The sequence below is a fragment of the Panthera pardus genome, unplaced genomic scaffold, assembly GCF_024362965.1.
Source record: "Panthera pardus isolate Hobbes unplaced genomic scaffold, ASM2436296v1 HiC_scaffold_13, whole genome shotgun sequence".
NCBI classification, from domain to species: Eukaryota; Metazoa; Chordata; class Mammalia; order Carnivora; family Felidae; genus Panthera; species Panthera pardus.
Window position 1 is genome coordinate 26080765 of NW_026526688.1, and position 15954 is coordinate 26096718.

At 45.8% G+C, this 15954-nt stretch overlaps 1 long non-coding RNA gene and 1 pseudogene across 1 annotated transcript in view; both read right to left on the reverse strand.

The window, feature by feature from the left end:
* The window catches only part of LOC109277230 (uncharacterized), a 29342-nt gene that overhangs the window by 2500 nt on the left and 10888 nt on the right, over window positions 1–15954 (reverse strand). Inside the window, exon 2 of the long non-coding RNA XR_008421567.1 lies at window positions 4465–4625. This is a non-coding gene — a long non-coding RNA (uncharacterized LOC109277230). The remainder of the gene's footprint in view (window positions 1–4464; window positions 4626–15954) is intronic.
* Window positions 10569–12074, reverse strand: LOC109277229 (aspartate aminotransferase, mitochondrial-like; annotated as a pseudogene).

A 15954-nucleotide genomic window follows, 5' to 3' on the forward strand; every position in this document is an offset into this window, starting at 1 on the left:
TGTGTTCTGGCTGAGCACATTAGAATTTGGGCCAGAAGCACCCACCTCAGGCTTTGTGGGACCAACTAGGTTGTCCCTCCTGCTCCAGCCTCTCAGGAGAGTGGCATACAATTTCATAAATTATTTTGTCAATGACAAATGAGATCTTTATTCAACTGTAATTTTTTAGTTCACCCTTTATAACATAGAAGAGAAAACCACAAATAAAAATAAGATATATAGTCAAGTACATATATGATTATGGATACAAATACACACATTAATATAATAATTATATAATAATTATGTAAATTAAGCATAAAGTAAATTAGTGTAAATAGGCACATTACTCAGAAACCATGAATACCAAAAATCCAGTCTGTAGTAGAATAGAAAGGAATTTGCTTTATGTCTGTGGTTTCCCTTTTTTAAATAATGGGTGACCATATGGCAGAATAAAATGGATATCTAATAAGGTTCAATATTCCAAGTCCCTGACTATTTGATATGATTTTTGTGCATGTGTGTGCCACTGAGGGATTAGGTCGCTGAATGTAGAAAAATTGTTTCAAATCTCAAAAAAGATTATCAAGTAAAGTGGAAGCTAAGCCAGATAGAGTAAATTACCCGTATGAAATGGCCACACAAGAAGAAAGTTAGGAATTAGCAGCACAACCGATTTTTCCGAATACAAAGACTAATCACCATGGACTGTTACCCACATCGCAAACACCGTGTTGGGAAAGTATGCTTTCAATCAGTTTTTCTGGACCTTAGGACACAGTTCTCCATGGAAACAATGTTTTAAGAATTTGCAGGCTGGTCTTTGAGACCAGTCTTCCCTCTATCTACATGTAGTTAAAATGCTAGCTATTGACAAACAAAAGCACTAAGAAAAATACCACTGTGTTACCAGGAATTTTTAAATATGAAAATGAAAGAAACTACGGAGTAATTTTTTTTTTAAGTGTAAACTCTGTTGGCAATTGAAAAGGAGTCGCTTTTCCCCTCACGAGGCTGAGGAGATGGATAAAGACTGAGCTGATTCTGAAGGACATTTCTGGGTTTTAAAGATCAGTGGCCGGGATGTCTGGGTGGCCCAGTCGGTTGAGCGTCAGGCTTCAGCTCAAGTCATGATCTCACAGTTTGTGAGCCCGAGCCCCGCATCGGGTTCTGTGCTGACAGCTCAGAGCCTGGAGCCTGCTTCGGATTCTGTGTCTCCCTCTCTCTCCGCCCCTCCCCTGCTTGTGTTCTGTCTCTCTCTTAAAAAACAAATAAACATCGGGGCACCTGGGTGGCTCAGTCGGTTGAGCGACCGACTTTGGCTCAGGTTATGATCTCGCGGTCCGCGAGTTCAAACCCCACATCCGGCTCTGTGCTGACAGCTCAGAGCCTGGAGCCTGCTTCTGCTTCTGTGCCTCCCTCTCTCTCTGACCCTCCCCCGTTCATGCTCTGTCTCTCTCTGTCTCAAAAACTCAAAATTAAAAAAAAAAAATAAACATTAAAAAAAAGATCAGTGGCACTATTTATTGTCATATCATTGCTTGTGAAAACACATGGATTTTTTTTTAACACAGTTGCTATTTTTTCGCTCTTCATCTCTAAGTTAAGGCTTTTTCCCCCCTTACCTTAGAAAGGGAGTGGGGAAAGGGTGGCGATAGATGTTCTCTTGTCTGACAGGGTGGAATAAGTCAAGGTAACAAGAACAGTTAGAGGAAGGAGTGTCTTACAAAAAGAATTGGCAGAGTTGAGGCAGTAAAAGGAGGGGGATGTGATCTTCCGAAGGGAGGAGGAAAAAGAGAAGAGGAAGAAGGAAGGGTGTGACTGAACAGGTGTCCGTGGACGTTGCCAGAGGGAGCCGGGTTGGGGCCGTGAGGAGCCTTCGGAGAGGGCCCCCCAGTGGGGTGTGCGAAGATCACATGCTTATATTCTAAAGCCAGAAGGCCTGGGGCTATATGTATATTTACTTTCTTAAAACTCTATCCACCAAACAATAATTGCATGTAACTACTTGTTTTCAAGGACCAAACGTGAGCAAGGAAATGGGCAAACCTTCAAAAGATCAAGCACTTAATGAATCACAGGATAAATATTTATGCAGATTTTAGGACCCTACTGTTGGCTTTGAGTTTCAAGTGCTTTGATATTAAGGTGCTATCTGAAACGGGATTCACGCTGCCAACCGTGGATTGAGGGCAAGCGAAAGGGCACTATTGAGAATCCTTCCAGCCAGCATTTCTTTCATACCCACCAAGCTAGGGACACGGGTGGTCCCAGACAGAGTCCCGCCCTCGAGGAGCTCAGGGCACATGTGAGCACGCAGCACATACACTCTTAGTTGCCATGCAAAGTGATAAGCAGCATTTAAAAGAGATAACGCACCCAGTGCCGGGGAGGACGGTGGGGAGGGCAGATGGGTTGACAAAGCAAAAGATTCCAGGAAACCTCCTCCAAGATCATGGAGACTCCGACTTGGCCCAGAAGGACCTCCTCTTAGCAATCTGCTGGAGGTCATTATGTTTGCAGCTGCTGTCTCTTGCATTTTCTTCCTCCCTTCCCCCGTGTCTCCTTCAGCCACCCGAGTCTCGGCAAGTGGCAGGGGAAGGGGGAGAAATATGTTTCATCGGTGGAGCCATTTTACATCACAGGACGCTACATCTGCCGATGCTGATAGAGCATCCTCAGTAAAAATAGCTTCAGCTAAAAATACCAAGTCAGCTACAGTGACCCCCAAGCGATTCTGTATCCGTCTTGTCTCAAAGGCTGAGACCAAGCACCGCAGAAAGAACCCACTGCCTCCGATTGTGAACACCAGCTCCATCCTTCCACAAAACAGGTACCCAATAATTAGTATTGTCAGCTGCAGTGAAACAAAAATCACTATTCAGAGATTCTTAGCACAGGAGGCTATAAAGTAAGGCCACTGATTTGGGTGTAACACCCAAGCATCCACAATTTAAAATGAATGAAATTCAATTCGAATTAGTGAAAATGAAATGAATGAAGTTATCTCTTTTGGGAAGAGGCGTCAAGTGCGGTTTGCGGGGGGTGGAAAAAAGGGCAAAGATAATAAAAACAGCTCTATTGGTTGTGTTCAAGCAAGACGAGGAACAACAGGCTGATTAAGGTGCTGGTCTCCACTGCCTGGAAGCCGACCTTCCTGGTAAAGAAGCAGAAAAGGGAGGCTGAGAGTTTCTTACACCTCAAATAGATTTAAAAAAAAAAAGAGGGGCCTGCTCCCTTAGATGGTTCTAGAACTAAGCAAATGAGTGAAGAGAATCGGATTGGGACCACGTCCACTGGAGAGATCTTCATCACTGCTATCTGCCATGAAAATGATCATTTTGGGAAAAAGGCACCTGACCAGGAACTCTATTCCTAAGGTCTCCTCCTTTTTTACACACTTAGGAAGCATTAATTGAGCAGCTACCATGTCCTGGGATGTTTGGGGATGTTTTCCTTTACTTTGGGGCAAAATCCCTGAACTTGAGTTCCTCTCCGTGTACTTCTAGGTTAATTAGAATTTTCAGGATATGGCGCATTCAAAGTAACATATAGAAATAAAGTGGATACTGAGAATAAACTGAGGGTTGATGGGGTGGGGGGAGGGGAAAGTGGGTGATGGGCATTGAGGAGGGCACCTGTTGGGATGAGCACTGGGTGTTGTACGGAAACCAATTTGACAATACATTTCATATTAAAAAAAAAAAAAAAAGGAAAGGGGCACCTGGGTGGCTCAGTTGGTTAAGCGTCTGACTTCAGTTCAGGTCATGATCTCACAGTTTGTGAGTTTGAGCCCCGCGTCAGGCTCTGTGCTGACAGCTCGGAGCCCGGAGCCTGCTTCGGATTCTGTGTCTCCCTCTCTCTCTGCCCCTCCCCTGCCCATGCTCTGTCTTCTCTGTCTCTCAAAAATAAATAAAATGTTAAAAAAATTTTTTTTTAAAAAGGAAAAAAAAAGAAGTGGGTATTGAGGTTATAAGTATAGATGCCATTACAATTTGTTTTCATTAAAATTCATGTATTGATCTCATCGATGGCGCTTTTAACAAGTGAAAGGGATGCTTTAAACTTAAAAAGAATTTACTAATAAAATAGTATTTTGTCAATTGTGTCTATTGGAGTTCCATGACTGAAGTAGATTGAAAACCACTGATCTATGCCACTGTCCTATACCCGAGAGGAATCCCTTCCAACAGCCCACAGCCATGGTCATCTGTCTTGTCTCTCCAGTGACAACATAGCCCGCTCCGTTTTCAAAAGTTCGACTCGAAATTTTTCTTCTTACCTTTGTTACCTCCCCTTTGGGTTTTTTGCTGACCTTCCCAGGAAATCTCATATAGGCATCTGTTTTTGGTTTTGTTTTCACATTTGTCATTACAGAAATGCAAAATGAGCGACCCCAAAACTTCCAGGCTTAAAACAAAAGCAGTTTCTTATAATTTCATGATTCTGCGGGTTATCTGGTGGGTTTCCTGCTGGTCATACCTGGAGCTGGTTGTGTGTCTGCATTCCGTTGGCTGACGGGCTGGGGGCACCAGCCAGGTGTCTTGGCTCTCCTCCCTATGATCTGTCCACACTGCTGGCTCCGGATGCTTCACAGCACGTCGATCTCCGTGTAGTTGGGCTTTTCACATGGCAGCTGGCTCCTGAGAGAGAGGGAGCGAGCTGAGGCTGCCAATCTCTTAAATCCTGGGCTCAGAAGACCCAGAATGTCATTTCTGTTGCATTCCGACATGGACAGAAATGAAAACAAGTGAAATAAGGTGCAAGGTCAGTCCAGATTCAAAGCGAGAGGAAATAGATCGCACTTGAATGGGAGAAGCAGCAAGTGTAGGCATCCAAGGAGAGAATATTGGTGACCATATATGCATATAACCAACCAGGTCATAAAAGGCTGTTAATAAGGCTTTTTTTCCCCCATGTAGGTTCTAATGGCTAGGAGAAGTTTATGGCTATGGTCCTCCAATGTGTTGTCATCCCATAGGTGAACAAACCATTCTTCTGAGACCTTTAAAATCAGATAGGGTCTTTTCCTCGTTGCTAATGTAAGGGAGGCAAAACTTAACCTCTCCCCTTCTGGGTCTCCAGACATAAGACAGATGAACAGAAGAAAAGCACATGCATTTATTTTTACATGTACATGGAAGCCTCCACACACAGACAAAAACCCAAATACTCAAAGAAGTGGCGAAATGTAAATTATTTTATACCAAGCTGAACAAAGGCAGACAATTATGAAAAAGTAATTAAGTCACCTGGGGAAGCCAAAGGAAGACGAGAATTTATTTCACAAGATCTGTGTGTACAGAATCTTCCCAGCCTCCTCTCTGGTGATAAGAATGTTTCTTTCCTCCTGATACCGAGAGGACATTTTTCACAAGGGAGTTTTTATCTCTTGCTTCCCAGAAGAAAAGGGGAGGTCAGGGCAACGTTGTTGCTCCCGCTGTTTCTCGGGTGCGTTCAGCTCCAAATAATCCTTATGCCGAAGTGGCATACGTAGGGGTGACATCTTCTGCTCCCCTTCAGCAGTGTAACTTCTACTTGATACCCATTTCCAAATCAGATCAGTTTCAACTGTGCGGAAAATTTGTTGGGCACACGGCCCCTTTCCAGGATGATTGGCACATGCCCCGGAGTTACCCAGCAATCAATTTGTTTTTGCAGGTTGGTCAGGAGCTGAGGTGGTAAAGGGAGCTGAATTCAGCTCTTGTTCCCCTCACTGAGCCCCACAGCCCTGTGTGGGACGGAATCTTCTTGCAGAAATTCGCAGCTACTCCATCTGCTGTGGACACGGCACCCCTGACCTACACAGTGTGCATATCCAAAGACGCCTGGGCATCTGTCAGTTGTCATCAGGTCTTCTCAGCAAGCCCTGGAGGCTTGCTCCTTTTACCATGTTGAAATGCTGCACGACCTACTAGCCTTTTTTTCTTACACCTGCCAAGCCCTCCCCTCCTTTTGTAAAAATTTCAATTGGGTAGTTTATTCTTCCTAATCGTTTGCTAAATGTTATCAACGGATTAGAGTAATTCTTTCCACATGTTCTTTTTGTGATACTGAATTGTTCCTATGGGCCCGTGAGTAATGTCTTCTGCACATGATTTTCTTCCATGTTTTCTATTGTTTCTACTTCTATTCTGCATTAAAAAAAATTTTTTTTAATGGTTTATTCATTTTTGAGAAAGAGAGAGACAGAGTGCAAGTGGCGGGGTGGGGCAGAGGGAGAGGGAGACACAGGATCCAAAGCAGGCTCCAGGCTCTGAGCTGTCAGCACAGAGCCGGATGGGGGGCTCGAACCCGCCAACTGTGAGATCATGACCTGAGCCGAAGTCCGCGGCTTAACTGACTGAGCCACCCAGGCGCCCCTATTTCTATTCTGCATTTATTGGAGATAATGGAATAAAGAACGTTCACAAAAGTACCTACATACTAAATGTGAATATAATAAACACACATTAGACTAATGGCTAATGTCAGGGGCAAAACTGTATTCAGACTAAAATGAGGACAGGTAACTGTTACTGCCCTCTGCTGGTGGTGGCCAGGGTTCATGTTTTCACTCTAAAAATAGTTTTGCTGCTATTCCTGACAACTTGCAAGTTACAAGTTTGTAAGTATCAGAGTTTCCCCAAAGTAACTACAAAGAACAGTCAGTCTTTAGGAGACACCTTGCAGTATGATTCACTGTTTTATAAGCGCTAATTGTCTGCTTTTGGAGTTCTTAAGTATGCACGCTTGCAGTCAATTTTTAAAGTAATTGGGTTTTTGTAAAAATAACTCATAAAATGAGTTGAATGAGCCCTGAAAACCTTAGTTAGCACAGTTAAACTGTCCGAATCAAATGATAATCTATCCTTTTGTGTGTGTGAGAAAAAAAGAGTCCATAGCGTTTACAGCAAATAATTTTTGGATTAACTTTCCATGCAGAGATGCTTTTCCTGGTTTTATTTGCTTCTTTTGATGCGGCAAGCTAAGTTCATTCTCTCGCCTCATTTTGAGTATAAGTCAGCCTGTATTAACTCTAAAAGAGCCTCTCCACGTATTTCTGGACTAACAATGATGGTCATGAGTGCATCTCCCATGGGAGATATTGCCTTTTCTTCCTTGGGTCCCCATGGAGCCCAGAACTTACGTCAGCCGTAGTGCGTAAGTCCCCTTAGGGACTATCCTGGCCGCCTCATCTTGCTCATGGAGAGACTTCGCCAAGGTCTATCTGAATCACCACAGCCCCTACCTGAGTGCCTTAATGCACGCTTAATATATCGTCACCGGAGAAAACAAGCATTTCTAACTATTCCTCACAGCTTTGTGCATCACCACTTGCGCCTCAGTTTTCTGGCTCTGTTTCAGGTCTCTTCTAGGCTCTCCAGCAGCTCTGGAGACGTGGAGGAAGTCAATTTGTGTAATTTGATGATGATTGCTATTTTTAATTTGATCAGCGTGGCTTCATAAATGAGGGCGGCCAGTGGCTGCTCCTTCTAATTGTACTCCCACTGAAATGGCATATTTAAAGGCTTGTATAGAAATAGCATCTCCTACGTTTTGAGCAAGAAGCCAGTGAGACAGCCGGGTGTGGGGTACCGCGCGCCAGGACTGATCTCTCTGTCCCTTCCTGCAATGTGGCTTCGGAGGTGCCCCCACAAGTGGGCTCCACTTCCTTGCTTTCCGAGGGCGCAGAGTGGGTGGGATGACCTCTCAGCTTTCTGCCAGGTCTCCTGGTCTCCGATTCTACTGAGGTTTTACCATATGGAAGAGGCGGGACTTGAGTCTCTGTCTGTCTTCAGACTCCTACTCCAAGGATCTTTCCCCTGCACCAATTAGTTTCTCCTCTTATGTGCTTTATAGAGTCTATCCAATTAGAAACAAATTAGCTTTGAAAGCTTGGTTCTAGCATGCTGACTTAACGGTATTTTCTACCAGGATTCCATTTCTCGTTTTCTTGATGTTTGACAGCCATCCTCACTTATTAGTAAGTGTTCCTTTTTCCATCTTAAGTTTTTCCCCTTTCTGCAGTACTCTGCCTTTCCTCTGATTTAATTGCATTCTGCTTCTGCTATCTTTCCCAAGCACTAAATTTCCCTTGAATCAAAAGCTTCTGAATATTTTCCACAAACGTCATGAATATTTTGCTACGTCATGAATATTTTGTCATCGGAATCGCTGGTGGAACTATAATATGATTACAGAATAAGTGAAATGAAGCTGCCTGAAATAGTTTCCTCATGTTACTCCCCCATGAAAAGCCTACATTCCATCTTTCCCCCAACTCCTCTTCCTTTGTTTGAACTCAGCCGTGCTAAGGCCCAGTGGTCAAGAAGAGATGTCTGCATTCAGGAGATGCTGGTGGTTGAGAAAGGCTGGGAAGGGAGTGCAACGTGAAATTATGGCAATAACCAGACGAGGCTTTTACAACAGGGCTTGCATCAAAGTTGAAGTGTAGGTGCCTGTATGAAGTCAACATGAGGATGTCCAGGAGGCAGTGGTTCTGAGGGTAGGGAATTCTACAGAGAGATCTTGGTAAGAATGATGAATGGAAGGATGGTAACTGCTGCCGTGGAATCTCACTGGAAGGCTAGGAAAAAAGGGAAAAACAAGGATTGAGGACAGAACCCTAAAGAACTCTGCTTCTTATGGGATGGACAGAGTATGAGACGCCCACAATAGAAGCCTGAGTAGGAGAGTACAAGGAGATAACTGTATTTAACATTCATTCATTCCCTCAACCATACAATGCACTATTTTGAGACCTGGGAATCCAGCAAGGATAAGAGAAACAAGCTTATTTTCCTCAAGTTTGAATCTAGAGGAGCGGTGGCCATTAAACACGTAATTGTCCATTTACTTAATTACTCTCTGGATAAGTACTTTTAAAGGGACATGGAATTTGCATGAGAGAACATGGCAGGGCAACTGGACCCATTCCAGGGGATTTGGGAAGGTCTTCTTGAAGAAGTGAAGTTTGATCTGACCTCTGAAGGCTGAGTGGGCATTAGCTAGGGGACAGCGAGGTCACCTCAGGCAGACAAAACTGTGTGTGGACAGGAGAATCAAGCAAAGGATGGAAAGACACATAGACTTGAAGGACAGAGATTTGGAGGGAGAGTGCCTTGAGAAAAGCCTGGTGACTTAGGTAGAGCACACAAGCTGGAGACTGTTCTCTTTATCTTACGGGAAGTAGGATGCCTTCCCCCTGCCCCCCACCAGATCTACAATAACTTTATTTTTTTTAAATTTTTTAATTATATTTTTAAGTTTATTTATTTATTTTTGAGAAAGAAGAAGAGCACACGAGCAGGGGAGGGCCAGAGAGAGAGAGAGACAGAGAGAATGAGTGGGGGAGGGGAAGAGAGAGGAGAGAGAGAATTCCAAGCAGGCTCCGCACTGACAGCATAGAGCCCGACATGGGACTCAATCTCACGAACTGTGAGATCATGACCTGAGCCGAAATCAAGAGTCAGACACCCGACCGACTGAGCCAACCAGGCACCCCAACAGTAACTTTATTTTAACAGAGAAACCAGGCTGCAATAATCTACCGGATTGGAGTAGATGGTGGTTATCTTTCCAAAGGGTGAAGCCTGAGCCCAGCTCACAGCACACAAAGGTTGAAACCAAAGCCCAGATAGCCTCTTTCCTGGTTCTGCCCTGCATCACCTGCTCATGGTGTGAGATGAGAGGCTTCACGACCACTGAATGAAGTCAGGGGTCCATCGGGGCAGAGGCAACCTCCCAATAGGAGACGAACAATCAGTGGAGAGGATGCTGAAAAACAAGTGCAGCGACCTACTCTCTGCTATTCTCTGATGAGGAAGCTGAGGGTGTGGGGTGAGCCGTAAATTATGTTCTTCATTCTTCAAATAAGTTTACCCCATAGGATGGGGTTGCTGGTCAACCAAGGAGTAGAATAGGGTGGAAATCTAGGCTAGTTCTAGATCTTGGTACCTAAGGAAAAGAATAGTAGTGATAAAGGGGAAGAGAAGAACATGAAAATGTTTGAAGGTATTAAAAAGAAGAGCATTTTTTTTTTCTTAAATAAGACAGGAAACAGCATCTTTTCCTTGCTGCAGACTTGCTGGTTTTCGTGAAAACCATTTCTGGAACAAGGTCTGTTGCTAAGCTTACTCAATCATGGGAGGACACACACAGGGCTGACTGCTCATGTTAGAATGAGATTTTCCCACAATGCCTCCTGTAGGTGCTATTCTCATGCTGGATCCACAGAGGTGCCCCCAACACCATAAGGTGCTCTAGTTAAAGCTTCTGAAATATTGCAATGACATGATTGGCAGCTTTGGGGGGCGACTATGTCTTTCTTGTACAGGTACACTCTTAGAACAGCTAAAAGATGAGCAGGAGTTTGGTTTTGAGCCACAAAGTTTCAGACACCAGCCACAGATGCCTCTGCCCTATTTCACTACACGTTCTTTTCTGAGAAACACACTCAATGGTTGAGAGTTAAGCACTATGGTTGAAAGAAATGACCAGCTCACCACCATCCACCCTCCTTCTTCTCCGTGTGAATCTCACAATAGCAGAGGCTGTAGACAAGAAGGTGGTCTCTGTTTCCTCTCACCAAGGAAACTCATGACCTAGTGAATGGCGTAGACAAGGTAGTCCATGTTGCCCGTGGCGACCCCTGCCACAGAGTTGCGGCCATCCTTTGTCACGTAGATGGAGAACTCCTTGGTCAGCCTCTCCACCTGTTCAGGCTTTAGTCTTGCGAAACAAAACATGCCATCCGGTCAGTGATGTGCTACCCATTGTGGGAGGAGCCCTCTTTCTTGTGGTTGGCGACCAGCATGCTAATGATGTGGTCAGCCATGCCTTTACTTCCTGCAACCATTGTTTCTGCAGGTCAGGGCTGGTCAGGATGGTTGAGGCAATCTGGGCCCCATCGATTGGCAGGTTGGACTACATGGGACGGATCGAGATCTTCAGGCGTGACTCCACCCTTTTGACTTCATCAACATCTTTGCCCACCACAGTGAAGGCTCCCACATGCTCACCATATAAGCCCATGTTCTTGGCATAGGATCGGCAGAGACAAACGCGAATGCCCTGTTTGATGAAGTGGCATACAGCCAGGCATCCTTGTTACCATGACTACTGGCAAAGCCTTGGTAGGCCATGTCAAAGAATGCAAAGAGGTTGGTCTTCTTCACCAGTGTTGCTATTTCCTTCCACTGCTCACTCCCCCATTCCGGTGGGATTGTAGGCACATGCATGGAGGAGGAGAACACTTTGCTATGGCATTTTTGAATGTCTTCTAGAGAGCCTGTGAAGTCAGAGCCACACGTCTTGGGGTCATAGTATCGATAACCATGTAGTTGCAGGCCAGTATCCCTGAAGATGGGTATGTGATTTCCCTAGGATGGTTCAGGCAGAAAGACATCTTGGGTGAACTTAAAATAATCTTTGTAGGAAACCGGCTCCAATCCTCAAGGCCCCCAGTTCCAGAAACGGTCTGCATGGTGACATAGCAGCTACTTTTCAACACTTCGCTGTTCTCACCCAGGACTAGGTCTGCAGATGCCTCAACAAAATTCAGCAAGGATTGCAATGGGCGGGTATTTGCTGTCCAAATTGGTTTTGCAGCAATCTGGGCCTCTGTTTTCCGGACATGAGAGAGCACATAAGGCTCCATTATCATCCCAGTGGGGCACCAACTCCCAGATTCATCTTTAAAAAAAATTTTTTTAATGTTTTGTTTTATTTTTGAGAGAGAGAGAGACAGAGCATGAACAGGGGACAGGCAGAGAGAGAGGGAGGCACAGAGTCCAAAGCAGGCTCCAGGCTCTGAGCTGTCAGCACAGACCCCGACGTGGGGCTCGAACCCACGAACTGCTAGATCATGACCTGACCCGGAGCTGGATGCTTAACTGACTGAGCCACCCAAGCGCCCCCCAGATTCATATTTTTGTTCTTGGTGTCTCTCATAAGAGCTTCTGTGACTCCCAGTGTGGGATCTGGGGCCCACATCTCCACATGGGTCCATCAGGAGCTGGCTCTGGCAGAAGCCACAGCAGTGAGGCTGGGTGGAAGGTAGCAGTGACCGTGGACAGGCCATGGCCGGAGTGTGAGTGCAGCATGGCCATGGTGGAGGCGAGAAGGCAGTGGGAAGATGCAGGACAGAGCAGAGGGCCACAGGTGGATGTCTTTAAGCAGGAGAATAATGCGATCGTATTCTGACTTTAACGTTTTTGTTTTTTGTTTTTTTTTTTTTTTTTGGGACAGAGAGAGACAGAGCATGAACGGGGGAGGGGCAGAGAGAGAGGGAGACACAGAATCGGAAACAGGCTCCAGGCTCCGAGCCATCAGCCCAGAGCCTGACGCGGGGCTCGAACTCACGGACCGCGAGATCGTGACCTGGCTGAAGTCGGACGCTTAACCGACTGCGCCACCCAGGCGCCCCTCGTATTCTGACTTTAAAAGGCCACTGTGACTGTGGTGTTTCTTTCCTGCAGAAGCTGGGTGTTACACCTCTTTATGAACACGGCCAGTTCCGTGTCATGTGCTACGATTATGTGCTGAATAAATACCTGATAATGATAAACAAGCTAAGAAACAGCGGGCCCCAAACTGGCCTGGGCACACATCATTCTTATACCGTCTTTGCCCCCAACAGCCTTGACATTCTCTAAGCTCTCTTCTTTCTTCTTCAGCCAATATTGGTTGAAGGGAATTGCATTTGTAGAAATATCCTTACTTTTATGCACTTTGTTAAAATAAACTATTTCTTTCTGCTTACCTTCTGCATAGAAACCGAGTACAATCAGTGATCAATTTCGTTCCTTTATGGCACATTTATTTACTGAGCGCCTACTAGGTTCCAGGCACTACTAGATTTGGCTTTAGAAGGAGCCAAAATCGCCACCACCTCCACCAACAACAACAAAAAAAATCACTTCGATACAAAGCAATAATTATATCTTACCAAAATTCATATGTAGTAGTTATTTTGGGGGTACTCTCAAAGTATGTTCCAATAAGAAATAAATTACACATGACAGTTAAGTTTTTAAACCAGTCCAGAAAATCTTATATAACTCCACTGTAGTAACAAAAGAGTTCGCTCAGATCCCTTCCGCGCGTGTGTGTGAGTGTGTGTGTGTGAGTGAGTGTGTGTGTGTGTGTGTGTGTGTGTGTCTGTCTGTCTTGATGATAAAGATGCTTCTTTTCTACATACAGATTTCTAGCTAAAATTTTGAAACAGATGAGGTTTATCTCTGGTTTCCTTTCATGTCCTTTCTATACTGTCACAGTGGTGTCCTCTCTCTAGGCCCCCAGGCCTCCCGCCTTCTCCTGCAGCCTGGCCTCATACCCATTCCCTGGCCCACGCGCAGCCCTGCACGCAGAACCACCCCACTCCCTAGAGATGTCCTGTCTGTTTGGACAGACGCACTCGTGTCACCTGGCGTGGAAACCGAATAACTGGCTGGGTGGGGGCGGGCTCAGAGGAAAGGAGGCACAGAGGACGGAGGAATTTATAGTCTGCAGGGAAGACGGACATCAAACGATTACCTAATTATAATTGGGGTGAGTACGAGAAGTTCAGGGTACTATGAGAGCACATAATACAATGAGCCGCCAAACCTGGGATTAGGAAACTCTCACTGAGAAAACGGCATTTAAGGTGACTCATGAAGCATGAAATAGAGGTCTTTATGTAACACAGAAAATTCCTATTCTTTCATGTGAAGTCCTCTTTTGTTCCCACCTAAATCCCTGCTTCTCCTATAAATGTCCTGGGCTCCAAAAGCACCGCGCTTATCAGATCAACCCCAGGACGAGTAGACTGACAAGGGGTCAGCTACCTGGTTGGGGAACCCCCGCATGAGCATCCTTGGCCCACGCCTTTCTGACCAAGAGTCAGATTGTGTCAACCAGGGCTCTAAGTTGTGTGTGTTAAGAAAACAGGCTTAAGGGTTGGGCCACACTGGGTTCAAATCGTGTACAGCTAAGGAGCTGTACTACTTTGGACGCATCACTGAACCTCTTCAATCTCCAATTTCCTCATCTGTAGCACAGGGAGAAAACACGCCTGCCTTTTATTGCTGTACCAATAGGATGATTTGACAGCAAAAAGCAGAAACCCCCGCTTAAACCAGCTTAGACAGTCAGGAGATCTATTATCTCATAGCAGGGACCGTGTATCAGGACCCTGGCTGCATTTCTCTGTGATTCTCTTGGTTCATCCCCCCTCCTTCTGTAAGCTTCAACCTCAGGCAAGTAGCAAGATTCCGGAAATTAGACTAAAGTTCATCATGGCCTAGAGAAAGAAAAGAACCTTCTTTCCATGGCTCCTCGTAGGAGTGAGGATACACTGCCAGGATCTCTGGCATACTTCCTTCCCCCTCAAGTTCTGTTGGCCACAATTTGGTCACATGCTCATTCCTAAAAGAGAAACCGTCAAAAGGAATGGAAGCATCCTCAGACAAATCAGAGCCAGCCTTGTGCTGAGCATGGAGTGAATTCTCCTGGGGCACATGGCTGGGTGAGGGGTGGAAAGAAGAAACGCATCATGGATTCCGGGGAGCGTCTGCTGTAGAATGTGGGAAACGTTCCACGAGAGTCGCACAGGAAGCCCTATTACTGTGCTTGACTTACATAGTTAGTCAGCATTAACTTGGTAAAAGGGCAATGGGGGAAGCTTCTGTAGTTCTACAGAAGCCACAATAACCGGGGCATCCACCTCAACTCAATAGCCTTTGCCGTAACAACCCCTTCCCCAAAACATCCGCTCTACAACAATAGGCCCGGCAGTTGACAGGTACCTGGGGGCAGGAGGGAGTGTGACACTTAGAAAGCCCTCTGTAAAACCCTGTAGTATGTGAAGGGTCCAAAGTCATAAACTGACAGCTGTCCATCCCTAAAGATGCCTGGCTTTCCTCCAGAATCTCATAGACCCTACACTTCAGAAACCAGAAGTCCACGTGGGCCCTGCGAGCTTTCTGTTTCCATCTTCCTTCTGCAAACATCCCCACCGTGCCCCCACAGACCCCAGGCCACCCTCAACACCTCATCCTGGACACTGGATCCCAACGAGAGCTCTGCTAACTTATCCACTGGGACAGTGGGAATGCCCTTCCAGCTTAGAAATGCAAGCTTCAGACTTTTTCAGAGGCTTCTACCAGGCAAATCCGGGAAAAACCCAACAGGAGAAAGCCTGATGGTGATGGTTGGCAAGGGGGTGGGGTTGGTGTCAGTTTAGAACTAAATTCTTCTAAATGCAGTCAGCGTGACCTCAAATAGCTGCCTCCTTGGGTACTGCCTGATTCTCTTTTTTGTTGTTTTTCCTTTTCTTTTTCTTTTTTTAAAGTTTATTTGCTTTGAGAGCGTGTGTGTGTGTGTGTGTGTGTGTGTGTGTGAGCAGGGGAGGGGCAGAGAGAGGGGGACAGAGGATCCAAAGTGGGCTTGTCACTGACAGCACAGAGCCTGATGTGGGGCTCGAACTCACGAACCGTGAGATCATGACCTGAGCCGAAACTAAGAGTCAGACGCTTCACCAACTGAGCCACCCAGGCGCCCCTTGTTTGTTTTTCCAACCCATCTGGCACCTTACTTTAGTTTCTACTTGTTCTCTGACCCCTGGGGTTGCTGACCCAGCGTAGACTGTTTGTTTTGGCTCTGACCTTGCTTTCCTCTGCGGACTTGACCTTCAGTATTTACCTGTCTACACACGGCAAAGCAACCACCAGCAAGAGATGCCTCATTCCTCGGCCGCATCCAGACCCATACACCGAAGCCAGTCCCACGTGCCCCAGGAAGCCAACGACAGAAGAAACTTCTGTGACGAAGTCCCATCTCGCCTTCCCCCTCTCCTCCCTGGGAACGCTCTGCTCCTTCCGGGCTCTGCAGATGTAGGGGGAAGGGGATCCGACTGAATTGATTCCATCATGCGTGAACGAGCAATACCCGTTTCACACTTACGCTTCTATTTTAGATGTATTTCTGGTTTTTAGAAGTAAACAAAGG